This window comes from Myotis davidii, unplaced genomic scaffold, assembly GCF_000327345.1.
Source record: "Myotis davidii unplaced genomic scaffold, ASM32734v1 scaffold673, whole genome shotgun sequence".
Classification (NCBI taxonomy): Eukaryota; Metazoa; Chordata; class Mammalia; order Chiroptera; family Vespertilionidae; genus Myotis; species Myotis davidii.
The window spans coordinates 1,588,092-1,614,693 of record NW_006286677.1 but is presented as its reverse complement, the minus strand read 5'-3'; the positions used below and the strand labels follow the sequence as shown (position 1 = coordinate 1,614,693).

At 44.7% G+C, this 26,602-nt stretch overlaps 1 long non-coding RNA gene across 1 annotated transcript; it reads left to right on the top strand.

The window, feature by feature from the left end:
- The first annotated feature begins 2,143 nt into the window (after positions 1-2,143).
- Positions 2,144-26,342, top strand: LOC107182234. Its single transcript, XR_001512954.1, has 3 exons — positions 2,144-2,266; positions 6,642-6,692; positions 26,283-26,342. It is a non-coding gene; the product is annotated as an uncharacterized LOC107182234 (long non-coding RNA).
- Positions 26,343-26,602: the final 260 nt, after the last annotated feature.

Here is a 26,602-nt window from a genome sequence, read left to right as displayed (position 1 = left end):
TGCCAGGTCACTGGGCACATACCAGTGTACTCATTCCCAGCTACCCTGATCTATAGAATAGCCTTCATCCTTTGCAAAATCTCGACTTCTGCCCTTGAATTTAGAACACCAACAAAAGCAGCATGGGCTTGCATGTTCATTCTCTTCATTCTAAACATCCTTATCTCCCACTCTCCACCCCCGCGCCCATCAAGGCATACAGTATAGGCCTCAGTCCCCTCTCTGTCACTGACCAGTTGTGTGACATCGGGCAAGTTGTTGAATCTCTGTGCCTCCGCTTCCTCATCTATAACATGAGGGGGAGGGGTACCTACTTCATGGAACTGTGCAGAGCCAGGAGAGTCAGCCAGGCCTCTGGCTTTTCCAGAAGCCTGTCATTCCTAATTTCTGCTCTGAGACAGCCATCATGCCAAAAATGATGAGTTTCTTTATGAGGAGAGAGAGCCAATCAACTTTGGTCGTAAAGATATTTAAAACCATTCACCCAATGCCCTAGCGGCCTCAAAGAAGAGCCATGGCCATCTTTGGGGGAAGAGAGGAAAACCAGATTGTCCTGTAACTCTATGCATTGGAGGCCATGAGCCCAGGAGGAGGCACAAGAAGTCCCACGTACATCTATTCTCTGTTACCTGGAAAGGATCACTTCACCTCCACTAAAGAGAACAGAAATGAATGCCCGATCCAATGCGGTGTGGCAGCTCCAAGGGCCTACGGGGAGAGTAGCGCTGCTGCCCTGTTGGGCGCTGGGGCTCCACCTCTGACTTCCGGTCCTGACTGCGGTGGCACAGAGCCTGGGAGCCGTGCCACCGATGGAGGCTGTAGGGACCTCCAGGAGTACTATGTGGGTGCTCAGGTAATAGCAAAAATTAAGCACCGACACTTTTCTCCTAGAAAAAAAATTATATTAAAAAAATTGACGAAGTCATCACAGGAAACCTGAACCTTGTTGGACTATTATCCCCTTCTTCTAATCTTACTAGTTAGGAGGGTGCTTTTTGCAATTGAATTACCTGGGGGTAGATACCCCATCTTTTCAGGGCTGCCTCTTTAAATATCTCAGGTCTCGCCTCAGTCACTTCCTAGTTACATAATGTAGCCCAGGCTACTGTACTTCTCTCAGCGTCTCCTGTATAATGCTGACAGTAACACCCATAGGGCAGGCCTGTCAGAAATATTAAAATGAGATATTGGTGAAGCCCCTGGCACGTGGTAGATGCACAATAACAGTGGTTCTCAACCTTGGCAGCACGTTAGAATAACCTGGGAATCTTTTTACAATCCTGATTTCTGGGCCTCGTGCTCTGGAAATTCTGTTTCTTTGTTATGGGGTGGGGCCACAACATTCGTAACAAAGAAACAGAATTTCCGGAGAATGAGGCCCAGAAATCAGGATTTTAAAAAGATTCCCAGGTGATTCTAATGTGCAGCCAAGGTTGACACCACTGCCCAATAAGGAGTGGGGGTTTTTTGTTTGTTTTTTTTAAGATTCAGGGGCAGCATAAGGAGTCAGTCTGGTTGCAAGTTCCTGTTTTATATCACTTTATATTTATCGCAGCACAAAAGTCCTGTTATGTTTTGCACCTGAAATGGATCAACTTTGGCAAGGCCATTTCCTTAAGTATAAGGTAACAACTCAGGATAGTGCAGAGGGAAGCAGAGGGAGGCAAGAGAAGAGAGGGGCCCAAGTGCCAATTGGAAAAAGCACCTCAAACAGATGGATCTGACTACCCTCCCCCTCCTTTTACCCTACCTTCTAAGATAGGACCTTAGGCAAAAATATGGAACGCTTCACGAATTTGCGTGTCATCCTTGCGCAGGGGCCATGCTAATCTTCTCTGTATCGTTCCAATTTTAGTATATGTGCTGCCGAAGCGAGCACAAACCATAGGGGTTGTCAACAGATATATAAAGCCCATAATGTCAAAACCTTTACAGTTATGGTGACCATATTGTGTTCCTTTTTTTAATTCCAAAATATTCAAGAAATTATGGAGTTCTGTTTAATACCAACTGTGACTATATCTTTTTGGTTATGTCCAAATTACATATAATTCTCTACCTAGCCTTCTTACATTGCATATGCAAATGAAGGGATCATGGGAAATAGCTCCCACCCGCCCGACCTTTTGCAGCCTGCGGACGGCGCTGGAAGTCATGCTCCGTCACGAGGTGCGCGCCGCTGCGCACCTCTTCCGCGCAGGTCCGACTAGGCGCGGAGTTGGTCCTGGCGGGGCATCCTGTGCGCGGCGCGAGTGCATTTTTTTAGGTGAGGGACTATGGTGCATGAGATCCCCACAGAAGTCTGGTCCGAGACCCCGAAACGGTTTAGAGCCGCTGGTCTGGCCGGCCTACGCGCGCCGGGACCCTTGGTAGGGCTGGAGCCACGAATCGTGAGCCGGAAAGTGCTGGGTAGGGGCGGCCGCCACCTCGGGATGGGGCTCGGCGCGCCGCCGCTTCCTCTGGGGTTCTTAGACCAGCCGCCCCCCGCCCCCAGCATTTCGTAGGGTGACTCGCGGATTGGTGGCTGCCTGGGAAAGGTCACTAAATCAGTGCCATTCCTCTCAGCTTGTAGGTTAGAAAATTGAGGCTCCGAGAGGTTTACCATCAAGGCCAAAATTATCCTCCAGTGATGACACGAAGTTGGGACTCCGACGCACGTCTGCTCTGAAATACTGTTTTCCCTGAGTTCCCAGTGGAACTCAGAACAGATCTGGGACCCGGGGTGCGGCCTCCCAAGGCCTTAGCAGCCCAGACTTCCTGCCTTCGTTCGTTCAACGAATAGCGAGCACCTGTGACGTCAGCGCCGGGCTGCAGGGGTGAACAAACGGTTAGGGTTGCTGTGGAAATGCAGCTTCCATTCCAGCAAGGCCGCCAGGAAAGCATGCTCAGGGCTGAGCCAGACTAGAAAGAAAAAAATATAAGGGACAGACAGTGCGTGGGGCATGAAGGCCGCTTTAGTGGATGGGCAGAAGAGGGGGCATTTGAGCTGTCATTTGATGCTGGGGAGGCAGCCCTGAGAGTCCAGGCAGGGGAAGACCTGAGCCAGCTGAGTCAGTTTCACCCACCGGGGCCAGTCCTTCGGGGAAGGTCGCTGTGGAAGCGTTCGGTGCACTGCGAGACCCGAGGGACTCATTCAGCCTCCGCCGCCGGGGGGCACTCGGTCTGGCTTCTGGGGACTTTGGAGGTCCCCCTCCCCCACCTGCTTTTAGTGAAATGGGATTAGGCACATGGGCCCAACTTCTCTGACCTCTCTCTAAATAAGCAGTAAGCAAACACAAGCCTCCGAATGTTAATATGGCCTTTATTGAGCGAAAAGAGCTAATTTGGGCAATGATGTTTCCCTCAGATTTACGAAAGGGAATTGCAAATAACGCAAAAGCGTATTAGCATGGATGGGCGATGATGCTCATTTTCAATTACATTTATTTAGAAGGAGAGCCTTTCGACACAGTCGATGCACACACTTGCCATGGTGACAGGTACATCTTGTGGGTTCATAACTGCCTCATTGCAATAACCAGCAGGGGATCGGCCAGGATGTTCACCACTTCTGGGACACAAGAGCCATCCTCCCTACACCTGTCTTTGTGACGTTAGCCAACTCCCAGGCCTTCTCTGATCTTGTTTGTCTTGTGCAAAATGAGGAAACGTCCCTAGAAATTATCTTTAACGTCTCTTTCAGCTTTGACATGCTGTGATTTTTGTAACTGGGTAACTGAAGAACTTATTTTGAGACTGTAATTAGCAAGATGTAAAAACTCAACACTTTGTTTTCTATTCTAGAAGGGTGGGGCATGCTGGTCATCCTTGGGGCATGAAGACCCCAGGAACAGTCCAGGGGGACTGTTGTTGACCTAGGATTTGGACGTGCTGAACCACCCAACACTTGCCCCTGAACCCTGAAGGCCCAGTGTGGAGGAAGCGGGTGGGGAAGAGAGGAGAGAACATGGGTTTTATGTGGCATGAAGCTGGAGGAGAGGAGACACGGGGAGGGACTCAGTGATGGAGAGCCAAGGGGGTCATGACTTCCAGGGAAGTCCAGATTCCTACAGACCCCCGAGGGGCAGAGGCTAACGGAGTGCACAGGTACAGAGAGGGCTGCCACTGCTCAGCTGTCTCCGAGCGGCGGCCGGTGGGACTCCAGCTCTCAGAGCTGTTGGCTTCTCGCCACTCTGTAGACCTAAGGTGGCCCAAGTCCCAGCAGTCTTCCCTGAATGTCCCGAGCTGCAGAACCCCAAGAGATGAGGAGTGGTTTCCCTAATCCTGTCTGAGGTGGTTTTCCCACCACTCTAGTGGGAAGGACAAAGCCAGCTTTCATTTGATTTTGAATAATGAAGAACTGGGTTATTTTTAATAGTGAAAATATGTCAGTGAAGACATGCGCTCTTAGGATTCTCTAGAGCAGTGGTTCCTAACCTTTTATGGCCGTGCCCCACCTAAGCATCTCTAAAATCCTGGTTCTCTCCCTGGCCCCACCCCCACCCCCCGTGACATATAATTCTTATTATTCAAAAAGTGAACTTCTAGTCACGTGGATGAAGCCTAAAAGGCCACTAACTTAGTCTGAACAAACTTCCAAAAAACATGGCATCCATGAAAGAGAAAAATAAAAGAATTAAAGGACAGTTGAAGTACTAAGGAAGAAATCACTAAGAAACTGTTAAAAAATAATAACATGAAGTGATATGAAAAATAGCAAAGTTTCAAAACATAATAGAGAGCTCAAATGCATAAATATGTCACAATATATATTTATACTAGAGGCCTAAAATTTGTGCACGGGGTGGGGGGCCTCAGCCCATCCTGCACCCTGGACTCCTCGGGGGATGTCCGACTGCCGGTTTAGGACATCCGGCAATCGGACATCCCTCTCACAATCTGGGACCGCTGGCTCCTAGCTGCTCACCTGCCTGCCTGCCTGATCGCCCCTAACTGCCCCCCATGCTGGCCTGGTCTGCGTGTGTGTGTGTGTGTGTGTGTCGGGAGGAGAGAGAGAGAGAGAGAGAGAGAGAGAGAGAGAGAGAGAGATTGAGAGATAGCTTTTGTTTCATATCTGTGGAATGTGGTTTAAACTCATACCTGTGAGAAGTGGAATGGCACTGTGTAGTGGTTTTCAATGTATGGTCTCCTGAACACCCCTGAAATTGTTTTTGTGAGTTCATGAGTTCAAAACTATTTTTATATTAATACTAGAGGCCCAGTACACAGAATTCGTGCACTGGGGGGTGGGTCCCTTCAGCCCAGCCTGCACCCTCTCCCATTGGACATCCCTCTCACATTCCAGGATTGCTGGCTCCTAACTGCTCACCTGACTGCCTGCCTAATCGCCCCTAACTGCCCCTCCTGCAACCTTAATCACCCCTAACCACCTCTGCCTGCTGGCCAGGTCACCCCCAACTGCCCCCCTTTGCCAGCCTAGTTGCCCCTAATTGCCCCCCTACCCCCGTGGCCTGGTCTCTCCATGCAGCCTGCTGGTCGTTACTATTACTGTGATGGCGTCCTGGACAATTTGCATATTCCTCTTTTATTAGTATAGACATTGTATATGAGGCCCCTAGAACCATAAGAAATGCAAAAATTCACTGTTAATAACTCATTCTTGAATTGCCTCTTTTAACAGTCAAATTGCCTCCCTTTGGGGTGTGTGCCCCAAGTTGGGAACCACTGCTCAAAAGTGACAATATTTCCCTGACAGCCATTATGTTTCATATTTCATTTCATTTGAAGTGAGAAGGGCCAGGGACTCCCACCAGAAGGAAGAAGAAGCAGGGATGTGGAGAGAAGCAGCCGTGGTCTTCTCTGTACTGAGAACTCTGAGGTGAAAGACATCTGTGGCTTTCCCAGGATGTAGGGCAGGGGCACGCCGAGTTCACAGGCTGACCCAGAGGCTCCACAGGCCCAGAGAGCTCATGGCTGGCGGAGGGCTGGGTGTGACTGAAGACACACACCCAAGGCTGACGGAAGTCCCTTTGAGCTTCATGGGAGTTCAATTTCAGGGGTTCTGGAAGCTCTCTCTAAAATCTCTCCGTTGCCATAAATCCTGCCATTGATACATGCTTTTTTTTTTAAATACATTTTATTGATTTTTTCCAGAGAGGAAGGGAGAGGGATAGAGAGTTAGAAACATTGATCAGCTGCCTCCTGCACACCCCCTACTGGGGATGTGCCCGCAACCAAGGTATATGCCCTTGACCGGAATCAAACCCAGGACCCTCAGTCCACAGGCCAACGCTCTATCCACTGAGCCAAACCGGTTAGGGCGATGCATGATTATTTTGAGCTGTTGCTACATTAAGGGTTCACTGTGATTTAAAGACTCTTTTTCTCTGGCAACCCCAGGGTGGCCCAAGAGCATGAGGTGCTTAGGTTTAGGTTGTGGAAGGTACCTAAAAAGAGGGTGCAAAAAAAATTGCCAAGTCCAGGTATGAAGTCTGCCAGCATCTGGGTGGCTCTGTCCAAATCCTCGCTGCCCTGAGTCCAGACATCATTTACCCCCAGGTTACACTGATAGCAGCTGTGGCACAGGGGCAAACAGCAATGGCTTTGAGCCGTGAAGGGCCATATTTACGGCCCAGCAATAAGCCTCCCTCAGTTTCTTCATCTCTAAAATGGAAATAATGATTTCCCTACTTGCTTTATAGGGTCATGAAGCCCAATGAGAAACCCCACTGTGAAGCGCTGTACGGCAAAAGGTAGGAACGTCAGCTTGTTAGAACCCATGCCAGCCTCAGGCAATTAAATGCTTCCCTTACCTGGTGAGCGAGGCCTGTGAGCATCAGGAACAGACCTACAAAATATGAGCATCATGATGAACCATCACAGTGCATTAATATTTTCACACCACTTAACTCTCATTAAAATGTACTTTGCTGAGTTTAATATGTGATTTCAAATGACACAACATATTAAGTGCTTAATATACTAGAAATTATGAAACTATTATCGTTGATGCCATATGAAATAATTAGACTGAATTAAACTTTAGCAGCCAAGTGAAGGAAAGACTTCAACTTATAATGTCTTAAAGTAGCTTAAGCCACCGCTGTAATCCCCAAAATAAACGTCCAGAAATTAGGATCTTTAAATAAAAACTGAAACTTAATCTGTACTTACACCCAGCTCTTCTGGGCTCTGGTGATGCGAGTGTTGTTGCCTCGGGGAGGTGAGGGGCTCCGGGACCCACCCCAGGGCAGGGTGTCAGGGTTACGGCTTCAACTGCCTTTCCCTGGGCCTGGCTGGGGAATGACTCAAGTGGCTTGAGTAAGGAGTAAGGCGTCTGCTGAAGTGACATATTGGTCTTTGTTGCCCCAAATTAGCCTATTGACGAATCCTATATAATAAAAAGCAAATATGCAAATTGTCCCCTTGGGAGTTCCACGGGGAGACCGGGAGGTCGATCGCTTGCTATGATGTGCACTGACCACCAGGGGGCGGCGCGGAACATGGCTGGCAACCAGCAGTGATGGCCACAGGATGCTGAGGGATTGAGGGAAGGGGGAGGCAGGGAGGCGGGGAACCTGATCAGCCCTGATCACCACCAGGCCTAGGGACCCTACCCATACATGAATTTCGTGCACTGGGCCTCTAGTTAAAAATAAAAAGAAACCCACCTTATTTACCATTTATTGATTGTTAATAATAATGCATATGGCCTGGCTGATGTAGCTCAATGGTTGGAGTATCATTCCATACACCAAAAGGTGGTGGGTTCAATTCCCAGTCAGGGCACATACCCAGGTTGTGGGTTTGATCCCTGATCGGGAAGCAACAGATTGATGTTTCTCTGCCACATCAATGTTGCTCGCTCTCTCTCTCTCTCTCTCTCTCTCTCTCTTTCTCCTTTCCTTTCTCTGAAATAGTAAAAAATAATAATAAATTTGAGTGTGGAGACAAATATATTATCATTTACTGACCAGCAAGAATGATTTTAATGGAAGCAGTAAAACTTACCTCAAGCAAACACATGTTTGTATTTAACTGAAAGCGTGTATTTTCGTTAAGTGTCAGGATTAGGTTCTGCCTCATCTAATAGAAAATCAAATAACAGTGGCTTTACAATGACAGGTTAGTATCTCTCTTGCATGAAATAGGTTGTTTTTCAGGGTTTGGTCTGATGGCTCCACTGTGGCACAGGGCTAGGCTCTTTTATCATTTAGGGCAACAGCTCGTCGCCCAAGATGGTTGTCGGAGCTCCAAGTTCCAGTGAACTAGTTACATCCCGTGTTAGGGACTGAATTGTAACCCCCCCGCCCCCCCCCCCACACACACTATTCCTATGGTAAAGTCCTAACAACCCCCTACTTCAGGGTGTGACCATATTTGGAGATAGGGTCTTTACATAGGTAGTTAAGTTAAAATGAAGTCAGATGGGTGGGCCCTAATCCAATATAACTCACGTTCTTACAGGAAGAGGAAATGCAGGTGTAGAGAGGTACAGGGAAGATGATGTAAAGACCCAGGAGAAGACCCAGGCCATCCACAAGCCCAGGAGAGAGGCCTGGGACAGATCCTTCCCTCGGGGCCTTGAAGTGGACCCACCCTCCCGACACCTCATCTCAGACGTCCAGCCCCCAGATCTGTGATAAATTAACTTCTGATGTTTAAGCCAGCCAGTCTGTGGTCCTTTGTTAAGGAAGCCCTAAGCAAACCAGTAAGCCCAGAAACAGATGGATCTTGTAAACATGATGCTGGGTGAAAGAAGTAAGACACAAAGAATATATACAGTTGTACCATTTATATAAAGTTCAAAATTAGGCAAAACTAAACTCTATTGTTTAGGGACACATATGCAGGCGGTTAATGATGAGAAAAGCAGGGAAGAGGTCGCCACAGGTGAGAAGAAAATGGGAAGGAACACGTGCGGGGTCTGGGGGTGACGCAGTATTCTGTTTCTTCAGTGGGCGCTGGTTACTCCGGGGTTCTCCTATAATTATCCATTAAACGGACACTTTGTGTTTTTGTGTAACAAGCTTTGCAGTGTTGATAATAAAATGCTGTGAAAACCAGGAGAGGGAGAGGGAGAGAAGGAAGGGAGAAAAGGGGGAGGGGAGGAAGTGAAGTGAAGGAACCAGTGGGCTGACCTGGTACCGGGTGGTCTGGTCTGAGAGCCTGTGAAACCACAACTGTCAGTAAACAGAAGGCCTGAGGGGCAGGCGCTACCTCAGTACATCTCCTGAGCCCAGAATCTCAGGAGGAACACCCTCCCCTGGTCATGTCTTGGGAACTTTGTAAGCTAGGGAAAGCCACTGCCCTTCTCTGAGCTGTGTTTCTTCTTTAGACCAGGGAAACTTCACTAAATGTAAGGCTCATACTCTTGCTAATTCAGGTCTCTGCTCTGATGTCACCTCCTCCAGGAGGCCTTCCCTAACCACTTATTTTATAGATAGATAGATAGATAGATAGGCAGATAGATAGATTTTCAGAGAGGCAGGGAGAGAGAGATAGAAATATCAATGATAAGAGAGAATCATTGATCAGCTGCCTCCTTCGCACCCCACATTAGGGATGGAGCCCACAACCTGGACATGTGCTCTGACTGGGAATTGAACTGTGACCTCCTGGTTCATAGGTTGATGCTCAACCACTGAGCCATGCTGGCCAGGCCCCTAACCACTTCTTAACAATAGCACTCCCTTTCATATTTTTTCCCCTTCATTTTATTTCAGAGTACTTAATACTGATGACAAGTATGCATCACTGAATTTATGTCAAATTATTTCTTTGTGCACGAGGGGCAGGATTTTTGTTTTGTTTACCACTGCGTCTCCGGTGCCTAAGACAGTGTTTGGCACATTGCCGGTGCTCAGTAAGGATTTGCAGAGTTACGAAGATTAGAATGCTCTGCAGTGCCTGGCACCGAAAGGCACCCAGTCAGTGCTTTACTCCTGCCCGTTCAGCTGAGACCCCACCCACATTTCCTGAGGCTTCGCCAACCACCACCTGCCCGACCTGAGACTGAGAAAGTGCCCACTCTGGTCATTAGCGTTATTTCCCCTTAGGTAATTGTCAGAGCCTCAGAGTCCTCTGGGGTCTCCTGCATGATGCTGCTTCACCAGTGATGGCGAACCTATGACACACGTGTCAGAGGTGACAGGCGAACTCATTTTTTGGGTTGATTTTTCTTTGTTAAATGGCATTTAAATATATAAAATAAATATAAAAATATAAGTCATTGTTTTATGGTTGCAAATGTCAAAAAATTTCTATACGTGACACGGCACCAGAGTTAAGTTAGGGTTTTTCAAAATGCCGACACGCCGAGCTCAAAAGGTTCGCCATCACTGCTAGGCCACTGCTTTCCCCTGGACCCAGTGTGACCCATTTCTCTCTGCCCCAGGGGGAGGGGCCTTCCCCTCAGAGTGACTCCGCTGCCCCTGGATGACCCAGGCTCTGCTGGCAGCACCTCGGGCGTGTGGGTAGTTCCCTTCATTTATAGTTTACTGCTGTGGGCTCAGAGCGAGGCCCTGCAGACTCGGCCATAAAGCCTTCTCTCATCGCTCCATCAGCATTCATTGCTTCCTCTTCCCTGTTCTTGCCACTCAGTACCTATATTTAGCGTTTATTTTCTCCTGCCTGGTATTAGAGTTAGTTGTTTACTTGCTTGCCTTCCCTGTGCCCTGCCCCCTCCCTGCTCAGACCCTGAACACCTCTCCTTAGGGCGAGGGGCCAGACTTTATTCATCATTGTACTCTAGCATGTAACAGCGCCTGATGTTTAATAGACACGTGTGTTTTTTTTAAGCTTCTCCTATTAAAAATGACAGATAATAGGATTTTAGAGTTAAGATGGCATTAGGACAATCTTCCTTGTTTTATACCATCTCCCAGCTTCCTAATTTAAAAGCTAATTAAGATATAGAAAAAGACAAAAACTTAGAGCCTTTCAGAAAAGTGGCAAATTGTTGGCAGGGGTCTGGGAGGAATTCTCCTTGATGACATGCCAGTGGGTCTGGGTAAAGTCACGGGGTTAGTAACACACGCGTGCCTTGCCCTCTACAGTGGCCCAGAGCCTGCAGACAAGAAGGGGAAGGCGCCGGGGTGTTTCTCAGCATCTAGAAGGGTTCAGGAATCTGGAAAAGGGGCTGCAAGTAAAGTCATAAAGAGCCTAGACATGAAATGTAAATGTGGAAGGCATTCTGGGAAGCAGAGGAGACCTAGCTTCAGTAACCAAGTCCTCTGAATCTCCGGCCCCTTAGCTTTTTATTAACACAAATTGCCCTAAAGCAAAGCAGACATACATACTCAAAGGTAAGGCCTGGTACACAGTAGGCATTGTCAGGCTGGGGACACTGCCTTCAGCTGTTCGGCCAAGGTTTGGGGAAATACTTTCAGCTACTCCAGCAGGCAGTAATATGTCTCTTCAGCCCTGCTGAAGCCTCAAGGCCCACCAGCCTCTTGATCAACTTCTTGCATTTATGACCTGCTGGAATTAGCCCCCAGCAGGAAGGTTCACCCCCACTCACTGTTGGGGGGTTGCTCAGCCAGAAAACTGGGCAGCACTCCTGTCCTGCAGGCATGGCTTTCTGCGGTGGTCACTTCCATTGGCCTGGCCCTCCCATGAGACCGAGTCTGCCCTCAGCCATCTGGAGACTAGCACTCAGCCCCTTTGGGGCAGGGAGCAGCATGGGACTGGCGAGGGGACCTCTGGATGGGGTGCTGGCCTCATGTGCAAACGCTACTGATGGAAAGAGTACCGTTTTAGTTACTATGCCTTGCATACTGCAGTCATATGGATGCATTGTAGGAATTAGATTGCATTAACGTGGTTGGAGGGTCTGTGGCTTTTAGTAGGAGAGTACAGTGCCTTTATATTTATTCTGGCAAATTTGGTCCTATTTTCATGTTTGGGCTTTATTTTCATGTTTTGGTCTAGGTGTCCTCTTTCTTCGTTTTTTGCCTTTTGTGATATGCACAGTGATTTATTTGTTTTTATTTTCTGTGAGTTGGAAGTACAGCCTATTGTTTCATTTTGACACCTTCAAAATGGTAAAAAAAAAAAAACCACAAAACTTTTTGAACCCATATTTCTCTATCAGATCCAAGATAAATTTATAATCTTGCCTCCGTATAAGATAAAGTGGGGAGAGTTTTCCAGTCTGTTTCAGGCTCAGGTTATCATATGTGTTTTTAAAAACTGTGAGGGTCTTCTTTTTTCATAAATTGGTTTTGACATTCAAGTTTTCATCATGTTTATGATAATTATATTGAATTATCTATGTTTAAGTGGTTTCCATGTATACTGCATGTTTCAGTTACTATGGCTACACAAATTACCCCATAATGGCTTAAAACAATAATCATTTATTATCTCTTGCAGTTTCTGTGCGTCAGGAATCTAGACAGGATACAGGAGGGATGGCTGGGCTCTCCTCCACACTATCTGAGGCCTGAACAGGAGGACTCAAAAGCTCCTCTCCAGCTTGGCCTTAGTCATCTGAAGGCTTATTCACCTGTAGTTTGGCTGGGGCTATTAACCAGAACCCTGACATATGAATTCTCATGTAGCCTAACCTTGCTCACAACATAGCAATATAGTGGAGGCTGAGTTCAAAGGGCAAGTTTCAGAGAGAGAGAGAGAGAGAGAGAGAGAGAGCGCGAGCGCCAGGTGGAAGCCATATTGCCTTTTATATCTAAACGTCAGAAATCATTTGGTGTCACTTCTGCTGTGTCTTATTGGTTGGGGCAGTTACAAAGTTCTGCCAGATTCAATGGAAGTATGTGAACTTCACTTTGTAAGATCAACATGTGAGATGCACACACACGCACACACACACACACAGTTATTTTTAACCTAAAAATAAAAGACCTTTCAAAATGAGAGACAACGAGCCCTAGCTGGTTGGGCTCAGTGGACAGAGTGTCAGCCTGCACACTCTCCCTCTCCCTTCCTCTCTGAAATCAATAAAAATACATTTTTTAAAAAAGATAGGCCTAGGGCAGGGGGGAGAAATGGACACATATGTAATACCCTTTGTAATAAAAATTAAAAAAAAATAATAATAAATTAAAAAAAACAGAAAAAAAAAGATAGGCAATGAACATTTATTTGAGATAAAAAAGAATAATCATTCAGGAAGCACTGATTCAGGCAGAAGCCCAAGTAATGTTCTAATTACCAGGCAAAGGCAATGGGTGCTTATGAGAAAGGGAAGGGGAGCAGTTACATCAATAGAAGGAAGACATTTCTATTGGTGCAGATCATGTGACATAGTGACGCTAATTCTAAAAAATGCTGTAAATTTTTAGTCTGGTAGTCAGCAGTTTGGTAGTCATGATATCCACTTTCTCGTTATCCCTTGCCAGCAGTTCTTTGGGACACCAGGTTGCGTTAGGCCCAGTTCAAAGTTTATTTTGCCCTATTTTAACATTCCAAGAGTTTGAGGCATAAAAATGCAAGGCAGTTCCTCTGGCATGGCAGCTCTCACTCTATTATTTATTTATTTCTCTCATTCCATTTTAAAGTGGGAATTGAAACTCAGGCTAACTCCCTTGCTACCCTGAGTCACGTGAGACACATTGGAAAGGAAGTCCTGGGACCCACTTCTGAAAAATCACTCCACTGCTGAATCCATTGCGCTGTGACTTTCTGATTTTACTCTTAGGTGGAACTTTAAACCTTAGGTTGGGGTCTCCTTGCTGCCTTGGTATCTTCAGGCTGAAATCTTGCCTCAGCCACTAAACTCACAGGTGGGTGAAGTGGGCTTCCCTCTTCTCCCCTCTTAACTGGCCATCCTGCAGCATGCTTCCTTTATTGTGATGAGACTGACTTTCATCTGAGTCCTGTGCTCCCAAAAGGCAGCAGTGATTAAGAAATTCCCCGCCTTGCCCTGGCCGGTTTGGTTCAGTGGATAGAGCATAGACCTGTGGACTGAAGGGTCCCAGGGTTCCACTCAGATCAAGGGCATGTACCTCGGTTGCAGGCTCAATCAATCCCTGGCCCCAGTCAGGGAGGATGGGGGAGACAGCCAATTGATGGGTCTCTCTCACATCGATGTTTCTCTCTCTCTCTCAAAATCAATGGAAAAATATCCTCCGGTGAGGATTAACAAAAATCAAAACAAACAAACAGCCCTAGCCAGTTTGGCTCAGTGGATAGAGCCGGCTTGTGGACTGAAGGGTCCTGGGTTCGATTCCAGTCAAGGGCACATGCCCGGGTTGTGGGCTCAATCCCCAGTAGGGGGGGTGTAGAAGGCGGCCAATCAATGATCCCCTCTCATCATTGATGTTTCTATCTCTTTCTCCCCTTCCCCTCCTTTTGGAAATTAATAAAAAAAATATTTTTTAAAAATAAAGAAATTCTCCCACCTCTTTAAGTTCTGGGGAAATAGATAAGGCAGAGAACCACCTTGATTTCCCATAGTCCAAGAAAATAAACCCTCTCCATTCCCTTGTTCACCTGTCTCTCCAAACCTCAAGTTCCCCTTCTTTTTTAAAAAAAACCCTCACCAATGATATGTCTTTTATTTATGTTTTTTAGAGAGAGAGGGAAAAAGAGACCTCTATGGGTGTGTACCCTGACGGGGAATCGAACCCCTGACCTTCGGTTTACTGGACCATCCAACAGAGCCACGCAGGCCAGGGCCCCCTTCCTTTCCTTTGAGACCTTCCTCACTAATGAACATTCTCCATATTGGCAGAGTGTAAATAAAATCTCCTTCACTGTCTGATGCCTTTGGCTTTCACAGTCACCAGAGGTTATTGTGTCAATTGGGTGGGCACCCAAGGTCAGGTTCCAGTCTTGGCTCACGCATGCCTGGCTTTCCCTTCCGGCGGCTTGGGGCCTCGGTAGAGAGCCCGCTGAGGGCCCGTTGCTTGCGGGATGTGTGAGCGGGTAACTCAACCTCGCAACTCCTGCGTGGGAAGGCGGGGCGAGCGAGCAGCTGTAACTCTTGCGCGCTGCCACCAGAGGGCGACGGCTGCGCGGAGAAAGGCCTTCGCCTCGGCACCACCTCACTCCTGCAGAGCCTTTCAAACGCGCTTTGGACACCACGCCGTGTTTTCAGCCCCCCAGCGCTCTCCCCAGGTCCCTACAGCTTTCCTCTGCTTCACCCGCCGCGCTGTCTTCTGCTCCCGCGCCCGGATAGACTGCTTCTGTCCCTGCTCCCCAGGAGACTCTAGAGTGGAGGGGGGAGGGGAAGGAGACAGGGATCAAAAGCCAGGCTCCAGCCTGGGGACTTGCAGTGCTAACCTGCTGACAAGGTCCTTCCCCTCTTGCGGCACTCGGGCCCCTTCTGGAGACCTGAAGAATTCCGAGGCAGCTGGGGAGTGGGGAGGAGAGGCCGGAGGGGAGGAGCCTCAAGAGTGCTGCTTTGGGCCCAACACGTAACCAGTCACACCCATCAGCCATTTGGAACACCCCAATGTCCCCTCAAAGTAGGCAAGGCAAGAACTGCTACTTCCAGATGGGGAAACAGGCCCCCAGTCAGCACGTGGCAAAATTAAACTTGGGCCGCTTCAGCAGAAAGGAGCCCAGGACATCTCTCAGAGGCTTGAAGGTTTGAGTTTTGGTTTTTGATGGCTTTTTTTTTTTTTTTTTTTTTTTTTAGAGAGGAAAGGAGAGAGATAGTTAGAAACATTCATCAGCTGCCTCCTGCACACCCCCTACTGGGGATGTGCCCACAACCAAGGTACATGCCCTTGACCAGAATGGAACCTGGGACCCTTCAGTCCACAGGCAGATGCTCTGTCCACTGATCCAAACCGGTTAGGGCAAAGGTTTGAGTTTTAAATGACATGGTAAGATGATCACGTTTGCTTTTTAAAGTATATATGTCCATATACACTCTAAAAGTAAATATAAATAGAAAAGCCACAGCCCACAGTGGCTCTGTCTGGTGGTTGGAATAGCAGTGGTGTAAAGAGGATTTTCATTTCCTCTGTATTGTTCAAATTGTGTATTCCCAGCATATGTAAACCAGAAAGAAGAAAAATGATTCAGTATTTCTGTTTGTAAGTGTCATACATCCTCTTTAAAGAACTGAAAAACACAAGAGAGAATGAAGGAAATAAAATGTGTCACTAATGGTCCTCCCTCGTAAATATGGATGTTTTTATTTCCAGGCAGTTTCTTTCTCTGCCAAATGTAAATAACAGTATTAACTGTACAGGAATGTTGCGGAGGTTGAGTGAAAGGATGTATATAATAGCTAACATTCCAGAAGTGTTAGCTGTTTTATACAATATATGCTGTTGTTTTCACTTATACCATTGCTTCATGAATAGTTTCTCATGTCAACTATTCTTTAAAAATTATATATTTTTGTGATTGCTCAAAGTTTCATCCTATTTAAGTACCATTTCTATAACTTATCCCCTATTGTTGAACCTTAAGATTGTTTCCAAGTTTTGCTGTTAAAATAACAGTGAGATTAACATCTTTAAACATCTCTCCTTGTCAGCATTTCTGATAACTTCTTTAGATGGATTTCTAGAGGTAGGATTACTGGGACAAAGGGTGCAAATATTTTTCAGGCTTTTGATTCAGGTTACCAAATTGCTTCCCAGAAAGATCTTGCCAGTGTGCACTCCCACCTGCAGTGTGTGAGAATGCCTGTCCTACAGCACACAAAGGAGGGATTTGGGAGGATGAGTGAGATTTGATTATGTTGTTGGATTGAGGAGGAGTCCTGTAGAGAGGGAGTTTAAACTTCAGGAGAGCGAGGGGGTGTCTAAAGGAGTGTGATCCCTGGGAGAAGCGGGAGGGGCGGGGGTGGAGCACATTTGTAGGGCTTGCCTTGGACTTGAGAAGGGACAGCTCATTTTCTGAGATAGGTGGAAAGAGGTGGGATTGGATGTGGATATACAGAAACTCACTGTAAGTGGGTAGGTGACATGCTAGAGAGCTAGTCCCAAGGGGTCCCTTTACTCAGTAAAGCAGGAAGCTGAGTCATCTATTCAAGGGTAAGGGTGAGGGCTAGTGAGGAGGGGAAATTGAGGAGAGGAATGCAATCTTTTTACCTAAGTGGAGTAAAAGGGTTGACAGTGGCTGGACACAGCGGTGGCACCATTCTTAGGGGCTGTGTGTATACTTTCTCTACAGGGTGTAGCCATCTGGGGGAAGAAACAGGTGCACACTTACTCATTTAAACCAAATCTTTCAAAACATGTGTTAATAGTAGAAAACAACGGGGTTAGGGAAGCCGAAGTCGTGGAAACTTTATGAATTTCTGGAGTTGTGCCAAACTTTCAAGGAACAGTTTACTCCTATTTTATGTAAGTTTTTCCAGAAAATTGTTGCCCAAGTTATTTTATGAAACCAGTGTAATCTTGATTCCAAAATAGTAAGAACAAAGCAATAAATGAAAGGAATAGGCTCATTTTATCTAAGTTCTAGATATAAAAATCCTAAATAAAATATGAGTTAACTAACAGGTATATATTCTAAAAAATAACTTTTGATCAAGTAGGGTTTATCCCAGGAATTTTAAGTTGGCTCGACACCAGAAATCACCTATTTAATAAAGGACAAGAGTCATACAATGATCTCAATTGATGAAGAGAAGGCATTTGATAAAGTTCATCACCCGTTTACAATTAAATAATAACAGCAAACTGGATATAGGAGAGACATTCACGCTAAAGGTTATATAGCAGAAACTTAAAACAATCATTACACTTAATGAAAAAATTTTAAGTGCGTTCTCTTTAAGGTCTGGAATAAATGAGGGAATCCAACTATACTGCTATCATTTGGTGTATAATAATGGAAGTTCTAGACAAAGCTATCACAGAAGAAAGAATTAGAGATACAAGGATTGGAAGAGAAGAGACAAAATATCATTATGTAAAGATTATGTTTTCATTTCTTTGAAAAACAGATAACCAACAAATAGACTGTTAGAACTATTAAGAGCCCAGCTGGTATGGCTCAGTGATTGAGAATTGACCCATGAACCAAGAGGTCACCGGATCAATTCCGGGTCAGGGCACATGCATGGGTTGCGGGGCTTGATCCCTGGTGGGGGGTTGCGGGGGCGTGCAGGAGGCATCCGATCCATGATTCTCTCTCATCATTGATGTTTCTACCTCTATCCCTCTCGCTTCCTCTCTCTCTAAAATCAATAAAAACATACTTAAAAAGAAAATTTGTTATCTTTAAAAAAAAAACAAGAGAATTCAGTAAAATCCTTGGAGACAAGATTAACCTAAGAAAATAAATTTATTAACATTTCTCTCCAGCAGCAGTAACCAACTTCTATTCACTATAACCAAAAAGCATGTACAAAATCTAGGAATGACACCTTAACTGGTTTGGCTCAGTGCATAGAGCATCGGCTTGCGGGCCAAAGGGTCCCAGGTTCAATTCCAGTCAAAAGGCACATACCTTGGTTGCAGGCTCCTCCCTGGCCTGGGCCTGGTCAGGGCAAGTGCAGGAGGCAACCATATACAAGTAACTCACGAAGACCAATAAACAAAAGAGAAACTTTCGATCTAGCAAGTAAGGAGTATGGAGTCTGAATTCTGTCTTAACAAGTGAAAAGCATAACAAATTGAAAATAAATAACTCTTCTTTGATATGACAGAGAACGGGGGTTTCAACACCCCTCTATCAGAAATGAAGTCAACCAGGTGGAAAATCAGTAAGGACATAGTTGAATGCAACAACATCATCAATCAAGTGGATATAATTGATGTCCATAGACTATTTCACCCAATAACTAAAGAATACACATTCTTTTCAAACTCATACAGAACATTTGCCAAGATATACCACATTCTGGGTTATAAGACACACCTTAGTAAACTTAAAAAATAGAAATTATACAGAGTTTGTTCTCAGAAGGCCTTGGAATTAAACTAGAAATCAATGACAAAGATAGCCGGAAAATCCCAGGATACCTGGGGATCAAACAACACACTGCTAAATGACACATGAAAATGAAAATACAACTAATCAAAACTTGTGTGATGCAGCAAAAGCAGTGCTTAGAGAGGAATTTATAGCATCAATGTGTAATGAGAAAAAAGATCTAAAATCCGGGTTCTAAGCTTCCATTTTAGGAAACTAGGAAAAGCAAAGCAAATAAATCCGAAGAAAGCAAAAGGTAGCAGGCTCTGAAGAAAAATGGGCAGCCTACCTGGTTGGGCTCAGCGGAGAGAGCGTTGGCCTGTGAACTGAAGGGTCCCAGGTTCGATTCTGGCCAAGGGCATATGCCCAGGCTCCATGCTCAATCCTCAGCAGGGGGTGTGCGGGAGGCAGCCAATCAATGAGTCTCATTGATGTTTCTATCTCTCTCTCTCCCTTCCTCTCTGAAATCAATAAAAACATTTTTTTTTTTTTTACAGAGAGGAAGGGGGAGGGATAGAGAGTCAGAAACATCGATGAGAGAGAAACATCGATCAGCTGCCTCCTGCACACCTCCTAATGGGGATGTGCCCGCAACCCAGGTACATGCCCCTGACCGGAATCGAACCTGGGACCTTTCAGTCCACAGGCCAACGCTCTATCCACTGAGCCAAACCGGTTTCGGCAATAAAAACATATTTAAAAAAAGAAAAATGGGCAGTGTATCAACAGGCAATTTATGAAATTGGAATCCTGAATAGGCATATAAAGATAATTATTAAGAATTGAAATCATCAGTAATCAGAGAGTTTCAAATAAAGACAATAACGCAATCACCTTACACCTGTTACACTGGCGAAAGTTAGAAAGCTGATCCTGGCTGACATGGCTCAGTGGTTGGAGAGTTGGCCTGCTGGAAGCAACCAGAGGCAATCAATCTCTCTCTCTCTCTCTCTCTCTCTCTCTCTCTCTCTCTCTCTTCTCCCCCTTCCCCTTCCTTCTACTCTCTCTAAAAATTAATGGAAAGCCCAGCTGGTATGGCTAAGTGGTTAAGTGTTGACCTATGAACCAGGAAGTCATAGTTCGATTCCCAGTCAGGGTACATGCCTGGGTTGTGAGTTCAATCCCTATAGGGGGCATTCAGGAGGCAACTGATCAATGATTCTCCACCCCTCAAAAAAATAATAAAAAATAAAAATCAATGGAAAAAAAATCCTTGGTTGAGGATTAACACACACATTTTTTTAAAAGGTGTTGAGGGTTTATACCAGGGGTGGGCAAACTTTTTGACTCGAGGGCCACAATGGGTTCTTAAACTGGACCGGAGGGCCGGAACAAAAGCATGGATGGAGTGTTTGTGTGAACTAATATAAATTCAAAGTAAACATCATTACATAAAAGAGTACAGTCTTTTTTTTTGTTTGTTTTGTTTTATTCATTTCAAACGGGCCGGATCCGGTCCACGGGCCGTAGTTTGCCCACGGCTGGTTTATACTATACTATGCAGCAGTTAGAGAAGCAAGGGATATAGTAACATAAATAGACCTTAAAAACAGTGCTGAGTGACAAAAGTAAGAAGCAGAATGAGATAAATAACTCAATAACATTTACATAAATTAAAATACATGCACATAGTTTTATAATTTATTGCATATACTATGTGTTTTTTAATGTATTTTTATTGATTTCAGAGAGGAAGGGAGAAAGGAAGAGAGATAGGAACATCAATGATGAGAGAGAATCATTGATTGGCTGCCTCCTGCATGCCCCCTACTGGGGATTGAGTACACAACCCAGGCATGTGCCCTTGACTGGAATTGAACCCAGGACCCTTCAGTCCATAGGCTGATGCACTTATCCACTGAGCAAAACTGGCTACGGCAATATATATATGTGTATTTTTTAATCAATTTAAAAAATGCTTATGAGGTCATGGGGAGGGATGAACAGGAAGAGGACAGAGGATTTTTAAGGCAGTGAGAGTACTCTGCATGATACTATAATGAAGGCTACATGTCATCATACATTTGTCCAAGCCCATAGAATATATTGCACTACAGATGAATCTTAATGTAAGCTATGGACTTTGGGTGATTATGGCGTATCAATGTTGGTTCATCAGTTATAACAAATGAACCCTCTGGTGAGGGATATTGTAAAAGGAGGAGGCTAGGCAGGTGTGGGAAATCTCTGTACCTTCCTTACCTAACTTTTCTGTGAACCTAAAACTGTTCAAAGAAAAATAAAGTCTTTTAAATGTTTTTAAAAAGTAATATTTGAGGAACACACACATATATATATACAACTTGAAATAGTTCATAAACCTAAATCTCAGAGCTAAAACTATTGAATTTTAGGGGGAAAAATCTTTGAGTTGGGGTTAGGCAGAGACTTTTTAGGATTAAAAAAGCATGAGTGGCAAAAGAAAAAAAAAAGATATATTGAGCATCATCAAAATTACAAACATATGCTTTTCAAAAGACACTGTTAAGAAAATGAAAAGGCAAGCCACAGCCTGGAAGAAGCATTGGCAAAACACACATATGATAAAGAATTCTGTGCCAGTCATCGACTTCTTGCTTCTCAGCTCCAAATGCATCCTTCTTTGCTGCTCTGTGATAATGGAGGCGGGCTGGGTGAATATTCCCTTGTGACTTCGGTGTGATGCTATGGCTGTAGAGGGCGCTGGAGAGACACTGAAGGAGGACACTGAGGGCATCTTCCCTCCCCGTAGCCCCGGTCCTGCAGCCAGTTCTCCTGCACTGGGCTCCTCCTACAGGGCACGGCTTTCTCCATTGCCTGCCTCCAGCTCCCAATTCTGGTAGCACACAGCAACCAGCAGTGCCCAGCTGCTAGAAGCTTCCCTCAGCACCTTTTCAAAGTGGTGTGCCCTAGCAAGGCACCTGACTGAACTGCTCCTCCCAGGACCCCTCAGGGGACTGTGCAGCAAGTTCGAAGGTATGGCAGGTCCCTGTGGACAACATCCCCAATACCCTAAATGGCAGATTTCAGTACCCACTGGTGAGCCACGCTGCACTCTCTCCAACAGGTCTGGAGCGCTCCTCAGACCCTCTATCTCAGCTCTGCCTGTAGTGGCTGTCCCTGTCTTTGCTTTTCTTTCTGTATTTGTCAGTCGTCTTTGACTCGTATAAGTCATTTCCCCATTACTCCAATCTCCTGTTAATGATTCTCCTGATTGGACTCTCACTGATACTGGCATATCCACAATATCTAAAGAAACCTCACAACTCAATAATAAATAAAACAAACCACACACCTAGAAGAACAAACAAAAGATTTAAACAAACCACCAAATATATAGAAGGCAGATAAGCACATAAAAATATTTTCAATACGATTAATCATTAGGATTTGCAGATTAAAACCACAATGAAATACTACTGCATCACAAAACAGCTCAAATTTTTTAAAAAACGACAGTATCAACTACATTAAGGATGCAAAGCAACACTTATGCATTGCTAGTGGGAATGCAATACAAAGTGGTTCATCACTTTGGAATACAGTTTGGCAATTTTGTATAAAGTTAAATATACACTTATGAATAAATCTCATATTTTAATTTGCAATTCCTTAATGACAAATGATGTTGAGCATCTTTTTGTATGCTTATTTACTATCTGCTTATCCTCATGGTGAAGTGTCTACAGAGATATTTTACCCGTTTTTAAGTTGGGTTGTTTTTTTACTGTTGAGTTTTAAGAATTTGTATATTTTGGATACTAGTCCTTTATCAGATATGTGTTTTGTAAATATCTTCTCTCAGGCTGTGACTTTTTCATTCTCTTAACAGTGTCTTTTGCAGAGCAGAAGTTTTTAATTTTAATATAGTCCAACCAATTTTTTGTTTCATGACTTATGCTTTTGGTGTTGTATCTAAAAATTCATTGCTAAACCCAAAAGTTATCTAAATTTTGTTTTATAGCTTTGCATTTCACATGTAAGTCTAGGACAAATTTTGAGTTAATTTTGTGAAAGATGGAAAGTCTATGTCTAGGTTCTTTTTTTTCTTTGCTATGGACATTCAATTCTTCCAGCACCACATATTGAAAAGACTATCCTTTTGTCTGGCCGGTGTTGCTCAGTGGTTGAACCAGGAGGTCATGGTTAGATTTCTGGTCAGGACACATGCCCAGGTTGCAGCCTCAATCCCCAGTAGGGGGCATGCAGGAGACAGCCAATCAATGATTCTCTCTCATTATTGATGTTTTTATCCCTCTCTCCATCTCCCTTCCTCTCTGAAATCAATAAAAACTCATATTTTTTAAAAAGAAAAGGCTATCCTTTTGAATTGCCTTTTGCTCCTTTGTCCAAGATCAGTTGACTATTACTTAATATAAATTTTACTTCAATAAAATTGTCTCAAAAAATACATGCACACAAAAAATACATCTTTTTCAAAAATATAAACAAAAGTGTGTACTTTAAACAGAGTAAAGTGATTGCTGAGTTATATGAGAGGGTGTGTGGTTTGGCTCTAAAAGAGAGTGAGTGAGTGAATGAATGAATGATGAACAGAAACAGTGAGAGGCCTTGCACAGACCATTGATGGTAATTTAGGCAGGTTGATGGCTACATTCTTCTCTTATTCTTCCTGGGCCCCAGGCAACTCAGGTAGAAACTACGTTTCTTAGTGTCACCATCCCCTATCATCCCCCCTCCTTACTTCTTGCTACATTGACTAAGCTCTCACCAACAGTATGTGAGTAGAAGTGACTGTACCATTTCTAATTTCATATTCTTAAAAACACTTGCTCTGTACTCTATCCTTCTTGCCTTCCTGCTCATCAGAAATGGTCACAAGTGGAGCAGCCTTAAAACCATGTATTGAAGATAGCGGAGCTGCCTTGCTTGTCTGCGTTCCTGCATGACTTTGAGCAGCAAAGGGTAACATTGGGGAAGTCAGACTTCTCTTCCTGGAAAGTGAGGCTGCATCAGCACCTGTGGGAACTGCCAAAGCAGGGACAAACTGGGGCTGAGTGAGATCAAGAATTGTTTGTTCATTCCTGCCCTGGCTGGTTTGGCTCAGTGGATAGAGCTTCAGCCTGTGAACTGAAGGGTCCCGGGTTTGATTCCAGTCCAGGGCACATGCCTGTGTTGCGGGCTCAATCCCCAGTAGGGTGAGTGCAGAAGACAGCCAATCAATGATTCTCCCTCATCGTTGATGTTTCTATCTCTCTCTCTCTCCCCCTTCCTCTCTGAATTCAATAATAATATTTATTTTTTAAAAAAAGAATTGTTCCTTCCTAAAAAACAACCCTTCCCACCCAATCCTCTCATGGTCTTCACTCCCACCCCCCCTTTCTTTTCTTTTCTTTTTTTAGTTGATTTCAGAAAGGAAGGGAAAGGGAGAGAGAGATATAGAAACATCAATGATGAGAGGGAATCATTGATTGGCTGCCTCCTGCACGCCCCCCACTGGGGATTGAGCCCACAACCCAGGCATGTGCCCTGACCGGGAATCAAACCGTGGACCTCCTGGTTCATAGGTCGATGCTCAGCCACTGAGCCACGTTAGCCGGGCTTCACTCTTAATGCCTATCATAATGATTCTTGGCCTGGTGTCTTGGAGGCCCAACAATCTCTTCTGGAACAGTCTTTGGCATTTGTGGCCTTCTCTGGCCTCAAAGGATATGTATCCAAGTTCTGGGTGTGGTGCAAAAAAAGGAAAGTAACTCATGCCCTCTACCAGTACTGCACCCATAGCACACACACCGGATCCCTGTGCACATGAAGGGGAGGAGGGCATTCGTGAAGGAGTGAGAGGGTTGGCATGAACAATTACTAATATCGTCAGGTTCATACTTAATCATTGTATTCTGGCATTCTACTAGAATTTATTTAGTGCCACCACCATCCCCCAAACTGAAAAGTCAGTACCACAGTGGTATTTATAACTCACATGCAGTTAGGATTACAGTCTTACATTGTTGTTATTTTTAATCTTTTTGTATCATTTTGTTTGGGTGTGTCTCTTTGAGGCAAATTGTTGATTTTTTAAAATATATTTTATTGGTTTTTTACACAGAGAAAGGGAGAGGGATAGAGAGTTAGAAACATCGATGAGAGAGAAACATCGATCAGCTGCCTCCTGCACACCCCCCACTGGGGATGTGCCCACAACCAAGGTACATGCCCTTGACCAGAATCGAACCCGGGACCCCTCAGTCCGCAGGCTAACGCTCTATCCACTGTGCCAAACCGGTTAGGGCAATTGTTGATTTTTTTAAATCCAAACTTTGAGTCTTTGTCTTCTACTAGGTAGTTTAAAGCATTTACATATATTGTTAAATTATGTGTTTAGTTTTTGACAGTCTTGCTTATGATTCATGCTTGTTTATGATTCTAATTACTTTTTTCCTGTCTTTTTAAGATATATTCTTATTGACTTCAGGGAGGAGGGGAAAGAGATAGAAACATCAATGATGAGAAAGAGGACCATGGGATCGGCTGCCTCCCCCACGCCCCACATTGGGGATCAAGGCCTCAACCCGGGCATGCTCCCCATCGGGAATCCAACTAAGACCTTCTGGCTCGCAGCTCAAAGCTCAACCACTGAGCCACACCAGCCGGGCTTTCTTGTCCTTTATTGTGCAGATTGTGTTTGGTTTGCTTTTATCTTGCTGTGATTCGGAAGAAAAATATCCTATTTTAAAATCCTACTAGGCTTAAGTGTTTAATATGTTTTTATTGATTTTTAGAGAGAGAGGAGGAGAGAGGGATAGAAACACCTGATGAGAGAGAAACTCCTGCACTCCCCTTTCTGGCAATCGTGCCCTGACCAGGAATCAAACCGTGATCTCTTCTGTTCCTGGGGTGGATGCTCAACCACCGAGCCAACCAGCTCGGCGGCTTAATTATAAAAATATACTTTTTATTTTAAGAGGACCTGCACATCATTATTAAGCATGTTCTAAGTCTAATAAAATATCAGTGTTCTTCTAAGAAATGTATTTCTTAGTGTCTGTACCTTAGCAAATCACCTCCAAATGAAATGATACAGATATTTAGTGTAAGGATAGTATGGTAAGATTTTAGACTTGGTACAAAATAAATATGTAATTTATCACACATACTGCTACTCAGAAGTCCAGCTGTGATCCTTGTCAGTGACCCTTTTGAATGGCAGCTCATCTTCTTACTAGTTTTAGTAGAATTAATTGATAATGTGGTGGTTTTTCTTCTGTTTCTCCGCCTTATTTACTCCTTTGACATCACATTCTCGTATACATACTCTGTCTTTGAGGAATAGTAAACCTTTTGTAGAGAAGTAAAATAAATAGCCCCTCATACCTCTTTTGGCATGCTGTCTATAAAAGCACTTTGTAAACATATGAGTGGTAAAATCAGCCCTTCAAGGGATTTTTCAAACCCGCGTGATTTTGTAAGGAAGGTCCATAAATATAACTGACTGAATTTTTTAAATATGAAGCTTTACTTAAATAAATTGATCTTCTAATATATTTCATGTTTCCCAGGTCTTCACACCACAGATAATATTAGGAGAGAAAGAAGTATGTGCTGTTGCAGAATAAACGTGAGTTACTCTTGTTTGCCTATTTAAAATTGTAGCAGAATTCAGGCACACATATCCATGCGACTATGATTATGAGCAATGGCATTTGCTCCATTGTTTGTTTTTCACTTGGTGCTCGTCACTGCCGTGTGGTTCCTAATAGAATGATCCTCCCGTCACGCTCTTTCCTGTGCCGTCTGGATGTGATGCGGTCTTTGTGTTTGGTGCCTCTCCCCTGCCTCCTTCCCAATTCTAAAAATAAGATTTTTTCTGTGGGTAAAA